This window comes from Ambystoma mexicanum, chromosome 10 (genome assembly GCF_040938575.1).
Source record: "Ambystoma mexicanum isolate Mex_15411 chromosome 10, UKY_AmexF1_1, whole genome shotgun sequence".
NCBI classification, from domain to species: Eukaryota; Metazoa; Chordata; class Amphibia; order Caudata; family Ambystomatidae; genus Ambystoma; species Ambystoma mexicanum.
The window spans coordinates 155,485,937-155,502,205 of record NC_090932.1 but is presented as its reverse complement, the minus strand read 5'-3'; the positions used below and the strand labels follow the sequence as shown (position 1 = coordinate 155,502,205).

At 46.3% G+C, this 16,269-nt stretch overlaps 1 protein-coding gene across 1 annotated transcript in view; it reads left to right on the top strand.

Annotated features, from left to right (window-relative positions):
• The window catches only part of LOC138491245 (disintegrin and metalloproteinase domain-containing protein 9-like), a 2,911,326-nt gene that overhangs the window by 1,898,572 nt on the left and 996,485 nt on the right, over positions 1-16,269 (top strand). The window lies entirely within an intron of this gene.

The following is a 16,269-nucleotide window of genomic DNA, read 5'->3' as shown; positions in this document are numbered from 1 at the left end:
CATAGCACCATTTCTGCTGTTAATGATATCTATTATAATTATGGTCATGCCAAACATCTATCGCGTGGGAGAGCTGCACATTTTTTTACTTTTAAAGGCTCTGTCACACTCAGCATTCCATTTGAATTTGAACCCTTTCTAAACAATGCTTGCACACATTCTACTTTCTTGATAAAGTTATCAATGAATTTAGAATAATGTTTAGCTGGTCCTGAGAATGAGCCTGGCATATTCTGGCCTTTCAGAATTGGTGCTTTCTGAATTGCGTCAACCAAAGTCATGTACATTATGATGCCTTTGTGAAGCAAAATAGGGCACATATACCCTACTTAGTTTCAAATTCATATTTGCATTTTATTTAGGAAAAGATGATTGATGTTAGAGAAGAGGGTTCCTGGGGTTGGGGAGATTCTGGGATAAAGTGGGGGCACCTTCAAGGACTAGGAGATAGAGCTTAAGGGCTCATTTGAAAGCATACATTTTCATTATGTTTTCAAGTCTATTGTGTATAGAGCTGCAGTGATATGGAGTTAGGAAGCAGAAGCAGCAGAATCAGGAAGATGCAAGGGATGGTTGAGAGATGGAGAGATTCAGAAGGTTGCTAGAATGGAGGGTGCAAGGTCGGGTTGCTAAATTAAGGATTTACTTGAAGATGGCAGGACAGTAGAGAAGGCCTAAGAGTAGCCTCCTCTAGTAGTCAAGTTGACTAAGTGACAGAGTGAAGAAGATACGTTTGTTTGTGGAATGTTAGCAAAGAGGTGTGCGGCAATCCAGGCGAGTGCAGTGTCCTGGATTTTGAGTTTGGGGAATACCATAAGGGTTATCTACAGTATGGAATACTGCAGTGTGTTCAAGGAGGATAAGGAAGTAGGATGTAGATGAGTTTGAGGTGGTGGCCAGTGGTTAGGAAGTTGAAGAAAATGGGCCGAGGTCATTTTAGTTTAATGACCCATGTGGAACCCTGAGTGAAGTGGGTTGCAGAGTCCACTAGCTTCCAATTAACTGGTGAATCTGTTGAACAACACGCACAACACGATAATTTGGCAGCAGGTCAGTAGAGGGCTTTTTCGGGATAGTTAGAAGAGTGTTTAATTTGGAACAAGCAAAGAATATACCATTAGTAATGGAGAGGTTGCAGAAGGGGGAGCGATAGGAGCTGTTTGCAGGTGCTATTTCTTTAATAGTTTCTTTGTGAAGCAAAGGAACTTCACCGGGGTGTTTGAATGGTTGGCTGCCCAAAGAATGTGAGCAAGGTCAGAGTGTGTGGTTAGAGCGAAGCCAAGGTACAGCAGAGGTGAGGGAAACGAGGGTGTTGTGGGTCTTCAAGCTCTTTGATGAAGAGAAGAGAGAAAAGTCATGAGCAGATAGGGAGGAGGAAATGGAATGGGGGATAGCATATCTTGAACGGCAGAGGAACATTCTTGGGGGTGAGGTTGGAGAGAGGTAATGAGGGGGGCAAATGTAACAACTTCTAGAGCTGTAGTAAGTGCTAGGAACACATTCTTATAAGTAAGACCATCACCAGGCAGGAAAGTAGACTGGTTTGGTATGCTAAAACTGGGAAATAGTCCTTCTAATGCTATAATCCGGCACTCTGAGGCAGCTTTTTCTTTGGCAGGAGCCATTATGTGCCATCGATTGGGGAGCAGTGCGAGCGGGCCCCCTACAGCCCGGAGTCTTCACAAATGCTTCCTCCTATACCTGGGGGTGGGGGATTGTTTCCCGTGGCGAAATGTGCTGTAAACGGGATAGAAGCTTCATTGCTACTACCCCTTTACGGACGTCACATACTCACATCGTCTCCCTGTCCTCCACCCTCTTGAATCTGTGAGTACATAATTTTGCCCACTGCGCATCAGAGAACTCTTTCGTATTGTCTCCTGCCACCTGTATTTTATTTGTATTTATTTCATTTGAAGAGTGCTAATGGTCCTAAGTCATCAAAGTGCTTTGCAAACCAGTTCAATCTGTAAGCGCAATGTAATGTTTTTGACATCCAAATGAATATTAAATCTCATCAAGTGGGGATTGCACCCCATCTGCTCAGGAGTGTTCTCTCTCATTTTTGCTTTCAGTCAATGTCAGTTCAACAAATTCTCCTGTTAATGACTGCTCTCAAATCTATAATCAGACTAGAAGATCCTTTCCTGCTTTACTTGTACAGACTCATGATACCACCGTAGCCCATTTTTTAAAACTCAGATAGGGGTGCCTTTGGAACTCAAAGAAATGGTGGTGTCCCCATTATTAAAGAAACCTTCCTCGGATTGAACGTTTTTCAACAATTTTAGGCCCATTGCAGGCTTTTCTTGGGCAATTTAGCTCCTGAAGAAGGTGGTTAATTTACAACTGCAATTCCATGTAGAAGCATCCTCATCTCTCAACCCCCTTCAATCATTGGAACAGAGGCTACATTAATTGAAGCTTGGGATGATATTTTGGCAAATGCTGATCTGGGTCACCTCTCTTCATTAGTTATACAGGATCTTTCAGCAGCATTTGATGTGGTTGACCATGATATTTCATTATCACAGCTCAGTAGCAGGGTCGGCTTGCCGCCACGCCCCTTTAGTGTTTCTATTGTTCCTTAAAGGATAGTTCCGGGACTTTTTTTTTATTGTCCCTACGGTTCGGCCATGTGTTTTTAAGCATAACTCGGTAGATCGTAGAAAACTTTCCTATGGACCTTACCCGACTTTTCGTCCATTAACGCACTCGAAATCAGCCACCATTTTCTGATAATCCTATCATTTCCCCCCATCGCCCTGGCTCACCTGCTTTTGCGGCACTAAATCAAATCCCCCGCCCCTGAGCCTGACATCAGCAGACGCGTACCGCCCATTTCCCAACGCCAAAGCACGTTTCGTGTCAACAATCGCTGCGCCTCAGCTAATGAAGTGTCGCCATGGAAATGGCAGGACGCCTCTTTCCTCAATAAGTATAAACACACCGTTTCACAACACACAGCAGCAGATTTTCGATTCCATTACTCTCTCTGTGTTACTTTGAGTATTCTGTGACTCGTTTCTGTGCTCTGGTCAGCTACCTTCGCCGCTTCTAGGCCTTGTGAACACCTGTACCATCTCTGTAAATTATTTTACTTTCTTTACCACACAATGGCTACAATAATGCCGTATATGTACGAGCCCGAGTACACCGAGCAAGAACTACTGGAAAGGCAAGCACGCGAAAACGATGGGGATTCGGACGGCAGTTGGGAGGACCAGTCAACGGATGAAGAGCCTGGACCATGTCGCATGGACGGCGTCTCCACCTGGTGCACGTGCAATCGGTGCGAGCTAATGCCAACTGAGGAGGAGAACTGCTGCTGCCGTGAAAATTCCGGGTGCTTGGCCTACATTTCGGAAGGCGAGCCAAGTCCGCAATGCATCACCGAGCTGCCAGAGTTCAGGGAAGCCTGCCTCTCACGGACCGTGTTGAGGATGGGATGATAATGGTGCTTATGCACGAACTTCGCGGCACTGTTCGTCCGCGTAATCCGAGTAACGAGTAAGTATACTCTGGTTGTGATGTCAGTGATGCCACTACTATGTCATGGTCGTCTCCCACATATAAAATTACATCTACATATCATTCGAATGCATGTAAATTGGTTCCATATTGTGCATTTTCTAGATAGAATTTTTTTCAAAGCAGAATTACATTTTTTACCTGAATCGACAGTGATAAGAAAGTTTTGTCATTTTAATACAGTTTGCATCTTTCATTTTCACAGGTGGTACAGGCTGGTGGCCTATCGTTGCTTCACTTGGTGGCTTCACGGGAGGCTCGGACACCGCGTTCGGAGAGTAATACCTGCCTGTGCGGTACTTGCCATTAGACAACATTTCCCCAGCGACAGTGGACAATACCGCGGATTTTCCCTGGATGTGCTGCAACCGGAACTTTACAATGTGTAATGTTTATTATTTATGTTCAATTGAAATTAAGATCTAAAATAAAACCCAACATATATTTTAACAATGGTTGTTTTGATTTTTTAAATGAATCTAGTGTGTCTCCATTGAATAGTCTTCCTGTGCCTTGTCTTGTCACACCACATGTCTCCGGCCAGCATCCTCCCTCACGCTGGCCGCCCACCTTCAATCCACATAACCGTTGAACCCATATGCAGCAGACATACATATGTTATTTTGCGGGTTGGCATCAAGCCTCCCGGCCTTGCCTCCTCCCCCAAAAATACTTACCACACCACTTTGTTCAAGCGTTTGCAATAAAAGGAAGGCCGTTGGATTTTATTGATACAAAACATGGTTATAGGTAAATAATCAATATGGTTGATCATAATAAATCATCCTTTTGGGCACCGGGTACAGAGATGACCCCCTCTGGCCCGTGCCGCCTTGCCACCACAGGCCAGCCTGCTGCTGACTAACTGCCTAGGCATCCAGGGTCTCCAGGGTGAACTGCACCCATATATTCTCCTGGGAGGCTGAGGTATTTATAAACTCACCCCCCTGCCTTCCATGTACTAGATCCTTCAGCCTGCCTCTTACATGCAGTTAGATGGCCTCTCCTTGGTGAGGCCCTGCGGCAAACGAGTCTTGTCTGCACGACCAGCGCCCTAATCCACACCCCCCCCCCGCCCTATCAAAGGCAGTTCGCACCGGGGTTCTTGGGCTGCCAAGTGGAGCAGTCAGGGAGCGATAAAGGCCAAGAGGTGCCAAAGACCATGTACACTTCAAAGTGGTCTATAGAGCATGGGTTGTTGTTCCCATGTCTACCTCCAGACCCCGTGTCTCCTGCCAAGCATCCCCCCTCACGCTGGACGGCCCCCTGCAATCCACATAAGTGTGTCTCCATTCACGAGCCTTCCTGTGTCTTGTCTGCACGACCACCTCCCCAATCCACCCCACGCCCTATCAAAGGCAGTTCGCACCGGGATACTTGTGCTGGCAAGTGGAGCAGTCAGGGAGCGATAAAGGCCAAGAGGTGCCAAAGACCATGTACACTTCAAAGTGGTCTATAGAGCATGGGTTGTTGTTCCCATGTCTACCTCCAGACCCCGTGTCTCCTGCCAAGCATCCCCCCTCACGCTGGACGGCCCCCTGCAATCCACATAAGTGTGTCTCCATTCACGAGTCTTCCTGTGTCTTGTCTGCACGACCACCTCCCCAATCCACCCCACGCCCTATCAAAGGCAGTTCGCACCGGGGTACTTGTGCTGGCAAGTGGAGCAGTCAGGGAGCGATAAAGGCCAAGAGGTGCCAAAGACCATGTACACTTCAAAGTGGTCTATAGAGCATGGGTTGTTGTTCCCATGTCTACCTCCAGACCCCGTGTCTCCTGCCAAGCATCCCCCCTCACGCTGGACGGCCCCCTGCAAACCGCATAATGCCACGACATATACACGTCATTCATTCACAAACACACCCCTGTTTCGAATTCTTTATCACCCACTTCATATTTCTAATGAGAACTTATTTGCGCTTTGCTAGTCAACCCGTGAAGGTGCTGTTTGTCTGCTCTTCGTCTCTGTGAACTTCCGTGACCACTTCGAGGAAACTCGTCAGTTTGCAACCTGTGAACTGCTCCCTGTTCTACGACAAGAAACTACTCTGATCCCTGCATCTAACTGTTTGTTCGTCAAGGTAAGGCCATGTACCATAATCATTTTGCGTCCAATTTCTTTTCGTTCAAGACAGTACATGCAAGGAACTAGTCACATGTTCTGAGTTTACATTGGTATTCATAGAGAATTGTTGATCTTTACTTTTCAGAACTTTCCACAATGCCTGCCTGTTCCATTGGCGGTTGCCCTTCGAAGACCCATAATAAATCTGAAGGTACTATAATGCATGTTTTCCCTAAGACAATAGATCAGATAAGAGAATGGGTCCGATATTGCGGATATCCACCGTCTGAGCTTGAAAGTAGAGTCCTAGAAGTCTTTGCGGACAAGAGGGGTGATCGATACCGCATCTGCAGCAGGCACTTTAGCTCAGACATGTACTCCACATCATTGCTAATAAAGAAGAACACACCGCTAGCGAGGCGAAAATTGCTCTCTACCGCTATTCCCACTCTATTCAACCACATCCCTCCACTGGTGAGTCAAGTTTACGTATTTATCTCTCGGCCTTGCGGTAGTGTGTAGCGTTAGCTAACAATAATTTCCCCATTTATGTATCCACTCAATATGAAGGCGGAAGATTCTCCATCCGTGTCGTTATTGCAGTCATCAGCCACTTCAAGCGCCTATCGGGTAATCTTACTTGGCTATTCTGCCACTGACTTGTTTTAGGCATGTAAATAAATAGTTTTAATTTATCGTGTAATTATTTTACCTAATGGTACACCCTTGTACTCGTCCTCTAGTCTTTGTTTTCAGTTATAATTATTGTTATCCAAAATAATGCAAGTACTGTCTTTCAGGGAGATGCTGAGGAGTCCAACGTATTGACGACAACCGTTGATGTCACTCAGATGCTCGAGGTACGTTTCCGGACAGTTCCATCGAAGGAGATCATCAGATCTTGCATTCTTGTAGCGTGATTGTTACACACAATGTTTCTTTCGTTTTTAGCCATTGATATGTCCTTCTGTCGTCGCCCTCCTATGTGTCTTCTTTTTTCAATATTGTGTTCATTACTAATGAAAGTCCTATGTTTCAGGGAGTCGATGGAGCATTAATCCAAGAAGAAGGGGGAGCATGCAGTTACGGGTCGGCGCAACAGCTTGCAGAAATGTGCACCGCAGTTACATCGTCCCTTGATGTTCTTATGCATTTCGAGGTATGGATACTGACAGTTCGATCAAGCGAAATCATATGACGTGATTACATCGGCTATACTTCCTTCTTTATTAACGCAAGTACTATGTTTCAGGGAGATGACGGAGCTTCTTCTACAAGAACATCACCCCTAGTAGTTGATGCAGATCTCTGGGTGGTGACACTTCCAACGATCGAGCAAATCGAATCATATTTACATATCCATTATTTATTTTAGACAACTGATCATTTGTGCAGGTCTATTTAGATGAGCCGTTGACGCCTGCACAAAATTTATGTTCTTTTTAACAAAATAGAAAACCATACTAATGCAATTACTGTGTTTCAGGGAGTTACTGAAGCATCATCTTCAATAATATCATCAATGGAAGTCTATGAGGAGCCCGAGGTATGGATCTTGACACTTCCATCTAACTAGATCAACAATGCGTGAATAATTGTCGTTTGAATGTTCTACACAAAGCGTTCATTTGTGTTTTGCTATTGAGAGGTACGTGGGTATTGGTCCCCAAGTACATTTTGTGTTTTCGATATTATTATACATACTAATGAAAGTTCTATGTTTCAGGGAGTCGATGGAGCGTCAGTGCGTGATGGATGTGCTTATCATGAAAATATAGTTGTTGCAGCGCAAGAGGAAGTGGAGACATGCACACACGAGTCGGAGCAACAGCGTCCTGATGTTGAAGTTCGAGGCAAGAAAGTTTCAAAGAAAAGAAAGCAAAAGAAGGTTAGTGTCCTGGTCACTATATTATGTTGTTTTTCACTGTTAATAGTTCAATACTGTAAGTTGTGTTTAAACTGAACATCCCTTTTCCAATCTGTCCTCTAGTTGCGAGTGGGTGTACGAACTAGATCTACACAGACAGTGAAGCGAACGAGAGATGTTGCTTGTCAAACCTTTTGGCAGGGACTTGAGACTGGAGATGCATCGTGCCAATGGGAAGAATATGAAGTGATTGACAACAGAGCTATACCACCACCAGCCATTGATAGTGAATGTCCTCCTGGTAGTTCGGATGCAGTCGGAGATCAATTCACAGAATCCACACCCATCTAAGACCGCGAGAAAGTTGAAGAAATTGTTTTATTCACCCATCGCCGGAGAAGGAACAGATGTTGCAATGGAAGAGAATGAAGTGGACGACAATGAAACACCATCAATATCACTGAACATAGCGGAAGACGATATCAGAGATTCTACCTTTCATGTGAGTGACATGTCCTCAACGTTACAGGCAGAACCAGCTGGGATGCAGAGTGACAGTATAAGGAAAGAGGCCAAATTCGTTGTTGTATTCGATAGTTGTTTGATTGATATTATTATTCGGATGAAATGTGGGCATTCGGTTGGTGGGGAAGTATGTGGGGAGCCATTGATTAATGTGACTCGTGCAATTCGAGGCCCTAACCTTAAAATACATGCCACCTGTACAAAATATCATCCTTTCTCATGGTCTGCACAACCCATGCTGGGGCAACTGCCAGCAGGCAATCTACTTTGTGCAGCGGCTGCACTTTTTAGTGGTTCAAGTTTTAAAAAGTTAGAGTCTTTCTTTCAGTTTGTGGGAATCCATTTCATTGCGAAAACTCAGTTCTACAAATACCAAACCGATTATCTATTTCCAGCCATTAGCGAAGCTTGGAGAATGGAAAAAATGTCTATTGATAGTACATTCGCGGGCAAACGGTTCAGGCTAGCCGGTGACGGACAGTGCGACAGCCCAGGATTTTCAGCCAAGTACTGCACCTACCACTTTCAGGACATGGAAAGTAAGAAAATTGTGAGTTCGGTGGTCGTGCAGGTGTCACAAAGTACATCCTCAGTGGCCATGGAGAAAGTTGGCTTTGTAGCATCATTGCAAGAACTACAATCGCGGGGAATGGTGATCGACCTGATAGCCACGGACAGACACGTTTCAATTGCCAAGACAATGAGAGAAGAGTACAAAAATATAAATCACCAATTTGACGTTTGGCATCTTGCAAAAACAATCAATAAAAAAATGTCGGCTGCAGGTAAAAAAAAAGATATTCAAGGTATTTCACAGTGGTCCAAGTCAATCAGCAACCATCTTTGGTGGAGCTCAAAAACATGTGAAGGGTCGTTGGAAATTCTACTGGAAAAATGGCGGTCTGTAATGCTACACTGTAGCAACGTTCACCGTTGGAACACAAACCAACATTTCCACAATTGTGAACATGGCCATTTGTCCACAGAGGAGGCACGGAAGAAGAAGTGGTTGATTCCTTCATCACCCACTCACAAAGCCATTGAAAAGATTGTATTTGATAAAACTATAACAAGAGATTTGAGGGGACTCACGGAATTCTGCCACACAGGAGATTTGGAGGTGTTCCACAATATGTGCCTAAAGTACAGGCCAAAACGATTGCATTTTGGCATGGAGGGCATGATAAATCGGACTCTTCTAGCGGTCTTGGCACATAACCATAATGTTGGCCGTCAACAAAGTAGGACGACCGGAACTTTAGGGACGCTTTGCTACAATAAGGCCTTCACTAAAAGAAGTAAACAATGGATTATCAAACCAGTGTTTGAGGATATGCAATATGACTTTATTGAGAGACTTATTGTTGATGTCCTAGATAGGCACATACATGGAGTTGTGAACGAACCTGTGCAGGGGACAACTGCATTGCCACCCAACATTGCCTCTGTTCCATGTCCATCTAAAGAAGAGCTCATTGAGAAATACACATCACGGTTTAAATGATTGTAATTTGATTGTCTGTTCTCTCGAGTCTCCTCATGTCGCAGGCCCATTGAATATGTGTATCTATGTAATGTGTAAATAAAAGTGATTGCTCAGTGTACATGTAATGTGTCTCTCCACCGTTGCCCCTCCCTTCACCGTGCAGTTGTGCGAACCACCCGGGTGTCACCTGTGACTTTGCTCTGGAGTCTCCTCATGTTGCAGGCCCATTGAATATGTGTAACTATGTATTGTGTAAATAAAAGTGATTGATCAATGTGCATGCAATGTGTCTATCCAACCTTGTTCATTTGCGCATTAAATTAAACCAAACAGTAATATAAATCATTTTTCAAAAAATATAGAATGTCTCCGTATTTATGGTTCTCTGGGGCTGCAAATGCACGCAGACAAAATGCAAAGATGGAGTGTAAATTTCAAGTCCTGTGAGATGGCCTTACACTGAATGCAGCTAACTAGGAATGTGTGCTCGTTGAAAGTGAAGGTCAGCTGCTTTGATTTTTTGCTCGGGTGCCGGAAAGGCCCACGACTCAGAATAGGTTCTATTGTTATTTGACCTTGACAGGCCGGGACCATCCCGAAAGACTTCTTTTTGGGGGTGTGGGGCAATAACGTAAGAAACGATAATGAATATAATTTCAGAAACGAAAACCATTTAATGTTCGTTCATTAGAAGAAACAACGTCGGCATAGAAGGAGTGGTATTTCGGGGCTGCCCTACGCACAGACACAATGGAAAATGCAAATATAATGTAAGTAACTCTTTAGATGAGTTTATACCGCAATTTAATTACTATACAGTAGCTTTAAAGACGGGTTAAGTTGTACTTGTTCGTTCTATGTGGCATATTGTTTTGTACCGCGCACTATCTTGAGGAGAACCATCTCCTTTTACGGAAGCACCTCAAAACCTTCCTCTTTGCTTCTGCTTTCTCTCTCCCTCTCCCCTGCTACAACTGGTCCACTGTCTGCGACCTCGGTCCTGGGCCCTTCCCCCCTCCACCTGCAATGCCTCCCTGTCAACCCCTGCACTGGGGGACTGTCTCAGTATCCTACAACCCCCCCTTGACATATAATACCCAGTTGCACTGTCCTAGCTATGAAATAATTTCCCGACCTAATATATAAAATGAATAATTTTAATAAAGATCTGATGGTGAGACTAATTTCATTTTTTATGTTTTTAAAACAGGTACATCCTTCATTATTGTATGTGTCACGAGTACCAGACACCGGCGGATGGCTTTTTTAACCGCCAGCTGCTTCTCCGCGTGAACAACGTTACCACCCTGACCATTTTATGGGACGATCGGCAAGTACAAGTATGCCCTTACGCGGTACTAACGGCTAGATGCAACATACAGACCGTTGTGGTGGCCTAGTGCCTCGTTGTTGGAACAGCCATGCGATTATCAGTGCGACCGAAGAGCTTATTTTATCGTAAACCAACACTCTTTGTACTGCACACGAACATCGCTTGCCTCAACACGAACTATTTTGGATCGAGAGCAAATAAAAATGCAAATCGCTGAATATTCTCAAAACATTTGATGTCAAATAAATGTACTTTGCCAAATGTACAATCTTGCCGTTTGCTTTTAAACCACAGTTTCATATTCCGAATTGTGGCGCTGTATTGTGAGATGATCTAAGACCGTGTGTACAGCAAAGGAACATCGCATGCCTCAAAACGAACTTTTTGGAACGTGAGCAAATAAAAATGAAAATCGCTGAATATTCTCAAAACATTTGATGTCAAATAAATGTACTTTACCAAATTTACAATCTTGCTGTTTAATTTAAAAGTACAGTTTCATATTCCCAATTGTGGCGCGCTGTGTTGTGTGAGCTCATCTGTGTTGATTTCCGGGTTCTGTGTGGAGTCGCGTAGAAGACGCCTGGGTGCGTTTGCCTACGCAGCTCAGTCACGTCACGGATAGAGGCGGGGAATATGAATGTTTTGATAAAGTCTGTTTCAGGGGCGGGGGATTTGATTTAGTGCCGCAAAAGCAGGTGAGCCAGGGCGATGGGGGGAAATGATAGGATTATCAGAAAATGGCGGCTGATTTCGAGTGCGTTAATGGACGAAAAGTCGGGTAAGGTCCATAGGAAAGTTTTCTACGATCTACCGAGTTATGCTTAAAAACACATGGCCGAACCGTAGGGACAATAAAAAAAAAGTCCCGGAACTATCCTTTAAGGATAGGGCACACAGGGTCAGACTGAGTTCTTTTATCTCTGATGCCAATTTGCTCTGAAATCCTACAAGGCTCTCCATTATCTCCATTATTATTTAATATTTATATACAACCACTCATGAACATATTCTTGAATTACATAGCTGCCAAGACTCCCAGTTCCATGCAGAATCTTTCTTTAAGCCAGTCCTGTTTTTTTCTGCACTGCATGCTGGCACTTGTTGGCCCACCCTTGCAATGGGAAAAACAAAACGAAAGTTCCAGCATTCAATTTGAAGCAAAAAGGAGGACTGGCTTGAGGTGTCTTGCATGGAACTGGGAAACTTGACAGGTAGGGTCAGGTGGCCCTCGCGCCCACGTCGGCTGATGGGCGCCCGTGGTCGGGGAAAGGAGATTGCCCCAGATGTGAGGCCCCAGGACTCTAGCCTCAAGGTGTTTAGAGTTTAGCCCTTGAGAGAAGTCTAGAGAGCTCTAGGTCAGGGGCAGCAGCCATGGGCGCATTATCGATGTTCCCCCCGTGGGCCAGGGGCCACCGCCAGGGTGCACAGGGACCACTGCCATGGCTAGGTGGGAGGGGTGAGCCCTTCGACTCGGTTCTTGCAGGATGTGAACCCAGAACGCCACAGATGGCCTGTCGGAGCCCTGGCCAGGACCTGGGACTCACCCAGACTGCCTTCCCATATGCCTGGGTTTCCAGGTGCTGCGTTTGGTGGCACTCTCATTCTGCTCTGACCATCTGAGGCCGGTCGGTTAAGGCCCTGTGCTCTGGGATGCCAACCCAGGGGGCCCGGACTGCCTTACGGAGCCCTTGGGACACCCGCTGGACCCCAGGTCCTGCCTGGGCCTCAGATGCCAGCCTCGCCCTGCGCCCAGGCCTGTTGGGCACCACCTGCACGTGGGCCCCCTGGCTACCTCGGGAGGTTAGCTCACCACATTTTGGGGGCACTGTTCTGGGTGCGTAGGAGGCACCCAGCGCCTGTGCCACACAACTGCCCTGCAGGAAGACACTTCCCATCGACTATTAAGCCCCCACAAAGTGAGGCCTTATGGAGCCTCGGGTCATCTGGTCCGACCGCCCGGCCAGATGCCCAGTAGGGTCCAGTTGAAGGACCAGTTGGCCTGGGACGTTCCGCCACTACCAGATGGATGGGCGGCCATGAAGTGGTGTCTGCCTTAAGGCCATCATCCAGGGTCCGGGGTTTCAGCCTACATCTCTGTACCATGCGGCAGGGGCTTAAACCGCCATCGAACCAAGGCCCAGCCTCTCTTCTCTGCCTCCCACAGGCTGGCTACTGCCACTCTGCTGCCGGTTGGGTCAAGGCCATTTGGTCTGCTAGGCTGACCAGAAAGGAAGACAAGCACTCCCCACTACCCCACTAAGCCTGCACCACCACAAGTTGCACCCACGTTGGGTGGGAATTTCCCGTGAGGCCCACAGCACATTAGAAGGACAAAGCACCGAGACCGGTGCAGTACTGCCAGCGCGGCAGAGCCTTTGACAAAAGCTTGGCTCAGAGGATGACTTTCAATAGATCGCAGCAAGGTAGCTACTCTACTACTTACGAAACCCTGACCCAGAATCAGGTTGTCTATGAATGATTTAGCACCAGGTCCCCCCAAACATGAGGTGCACTACAGGCCAGAGGGGTGGCCTTCTTCTGTCCACACTTGTGTCCCGAGGCATGCGGTTCTACGCACTGGCCAAGAGGCCAGCTATCCTGCACCAACCAAGGCTCCACAGCACTGCAGTATCATTACGGTTTAGGAGGGATTCTGACTTAGAGCTATACCCCTCCATAGAAAGAAGCTGGAGGCTGGTCGAGGTTGATACTTTGGGGTGCATGTGTGCGCAGGGCACTTTTATTGAATGGGAAGAGTTCAAAGAATATGTGGGTAACTCGCCTTTGCACAGGATGAACTACTGGAGAATGTGGGCGGCCTTCAGGGCAAAGTGGCCATGTTTTCTGAAGGAACTGGGAATCAGACTCTGGGAATATTACATCCATGAGGCACAAGTGTGTAATACAGCGAAAAGTATATTTGTCTTGTGTAAATGGCTACTCAGTGAAATTTATCATAAGGGACTGGATAACAAGGTCAGATGGGAATGTGAATTCAGTATTTAACTCTCAGACAAGAAGTGGTCGGATATTTGTAGCCTAATTAAAAAAGTGTCATATAATTTGAAATTTTGCTTAATCCAATTTATGATTGTTAACAGACCGTGAGACCCCGCTTTCACTGTCTATATTCATACTGAAAATTGAGATCAAGCAAGCTTTTGCCCTTCTTGCGGGAGGTTTCTGTCCTCCCTGACCTCACCTTAGGACACCTGTGTTATCGTTTGACAGGTGTAGCGCACCAGCCACCTCCCACTGTCCCCGATGGCCACCCACTTATCCTACAACTCTCATGTCTCTTCACAGTGCCAGAAAAAAGTCAGGCTAAACAGGGTCTTCTTTCATCACTGATTCTGCCAAACCTGTTCCCTTAGCTGTGATTTTGCCAGATAGTAGGTAGAGACAGTGGGAATCTCTCTCATCCATTAATGCACATCACTAATTAGATGACAAGGCATTTGGCTATTTTTGTACCTCTGCAGTGGCCTATTCCGGATTAATGGCTTATCGCCAGCTGACACTTTATTAGTTTTTTAACAAACTGAGAGCAGAATAATATGCAACACCAAAGCATACTACAGGTGTACCTGGTGCAGTACATACAACACATGAAAATAGATGTAACAGTAAATCACTTGAGACACCTTCTAACAATATTATCTAACAATATATATAAACAATTACTAACATTTACATAAGTCTATAATATTGGCGGGCAGGCGCCCTGCTGGAGTCACGGTGCAACACAACCATCCGGATGATAGTTCAGAGACTGATTCCAGATCCCTCAACAGAATCAATTTAGGAGTCGTTTGGAGAGAGCATGGTTTGCCAGTATGGTTATCCCTCCATGGCTATGAACTTCATTAGCTATCCAGACTCTGGGTAGCCATAATTCATAAGCAACTCAATCAATCTCTGTGTTTTGCAAGCAATTTGCAATGCCTGTTTGAGTCTGCCTTCTCTCTTAGCTCGATCTTGGTCTGTCAAAATCGGTGGAGGGTTTGGTTTTGTGAAAAGAAAGTCATAGTTACACATGGCTCTCAGCACCAGCAGCGGCTGGGTATTGGGCTGACGCTCCAGCGCCATCCATTTTCAGGGCTAGTTGATTCACCAGGTGAGTTGTTACACACTCCTGAGCGGACTCTGACTAACATGGCCACCGTTCTTCTGTCTATATCAATTAACACTTTTTCTGGTGTCTGATGAGCGTCAGCATTGGGCTCCTTCAGCCGGCACTCAGTTCATCCCACAGCACCAATTCTGCTTACCAAAAGTGGCCGACTGGGCACTCTCATCCGATGCCAGGTTCCACGCCAGCGAGCCTGGCTTCTTACACATTTAATTATTAAGAATAGGTTGAAATCGTGTTCAGCCCCAAGACCTCTAATCATTTGCTTTACCAGATAAAACTGAGGTTTCCAAGCACCAGTTATCCTGAAGGCAACTTCAGAGGGAACCAGATACTAGATGGTTTGATTAGTCTTTTGACCCTATACGTAGGAAGGATGACCGATTTGCATGTTGGGACTGCTGCAGACCTCCACCAGAGTTTCCTCTGACTTTTCCCTGCCCAGGCACAGTTCAGCATCTGGGTCCTATCACACACGCTCATGGTGCACGTCCCTGACAGAGCGGGCGAGACGGCCCTGTGCTGCGCCCGTGGTGATGGGATCCCACCTCAGCTGGCACGCATCAACCACATCTTTATTGCACCAAAGGATTTCTTTCAGCCCTCCAACTAGCTCACGTGTTAGACTCCTTGGTCTGTTTTTCAAGACGAGTCGGTGGGTAACTGACATCACTGCAGGCCCCTGGTGCCCTTCCTGGGCCTCCCTGCCTATCGGCACGATACGGTTGAGGCACATTTCGGATCGTCCACCCCAGACAACAGACGCACCATGAACAGGGGGCCCTGTCTCCCGTAGCCACCCTGGCGACCCCGGAGGAGTTTGTGGTGGGAATCAATTTCCCTCAGTCCCTCATACACAGCAAAACTGCTGCCAGGGGCATGTAATGTGCTCCACTGGAGCAAAGAGTCATATGCCCCATGGGGCCTTCACAGCTGACCCTGAAGAAATGGACCCTGTGGCGGCCAGGTGTGACCGGGTGGCGGTCCTGAGAGGGGATCCGCCATTTGGAGCGACCAACCTGCCTGCAATGTTAAATCCTCCGTGCGGACTGCACGGACCCCACCCATTTACCTCTCGATGGTTTCCCGCCCTCTTGAATTCTGTCTCTTTAAGGTTCTTTTCAACTTTCCCTTACGGTACTTGTCTTGTGCCTGTATTTAGCCTTAGATGGAGTTTACCACTCAGTTTGTGCTGCATTCCCAATCTACTGAACTCTGAGAAGACCCTATCCCGATGCGCCAAGGGCCGCTACTGGCCTAACATCGTCCGCGGGGTAAGCCTCGATCAGAAGGACTTTGGCCCCTTGAGCGATGCCGGGGAGATGGT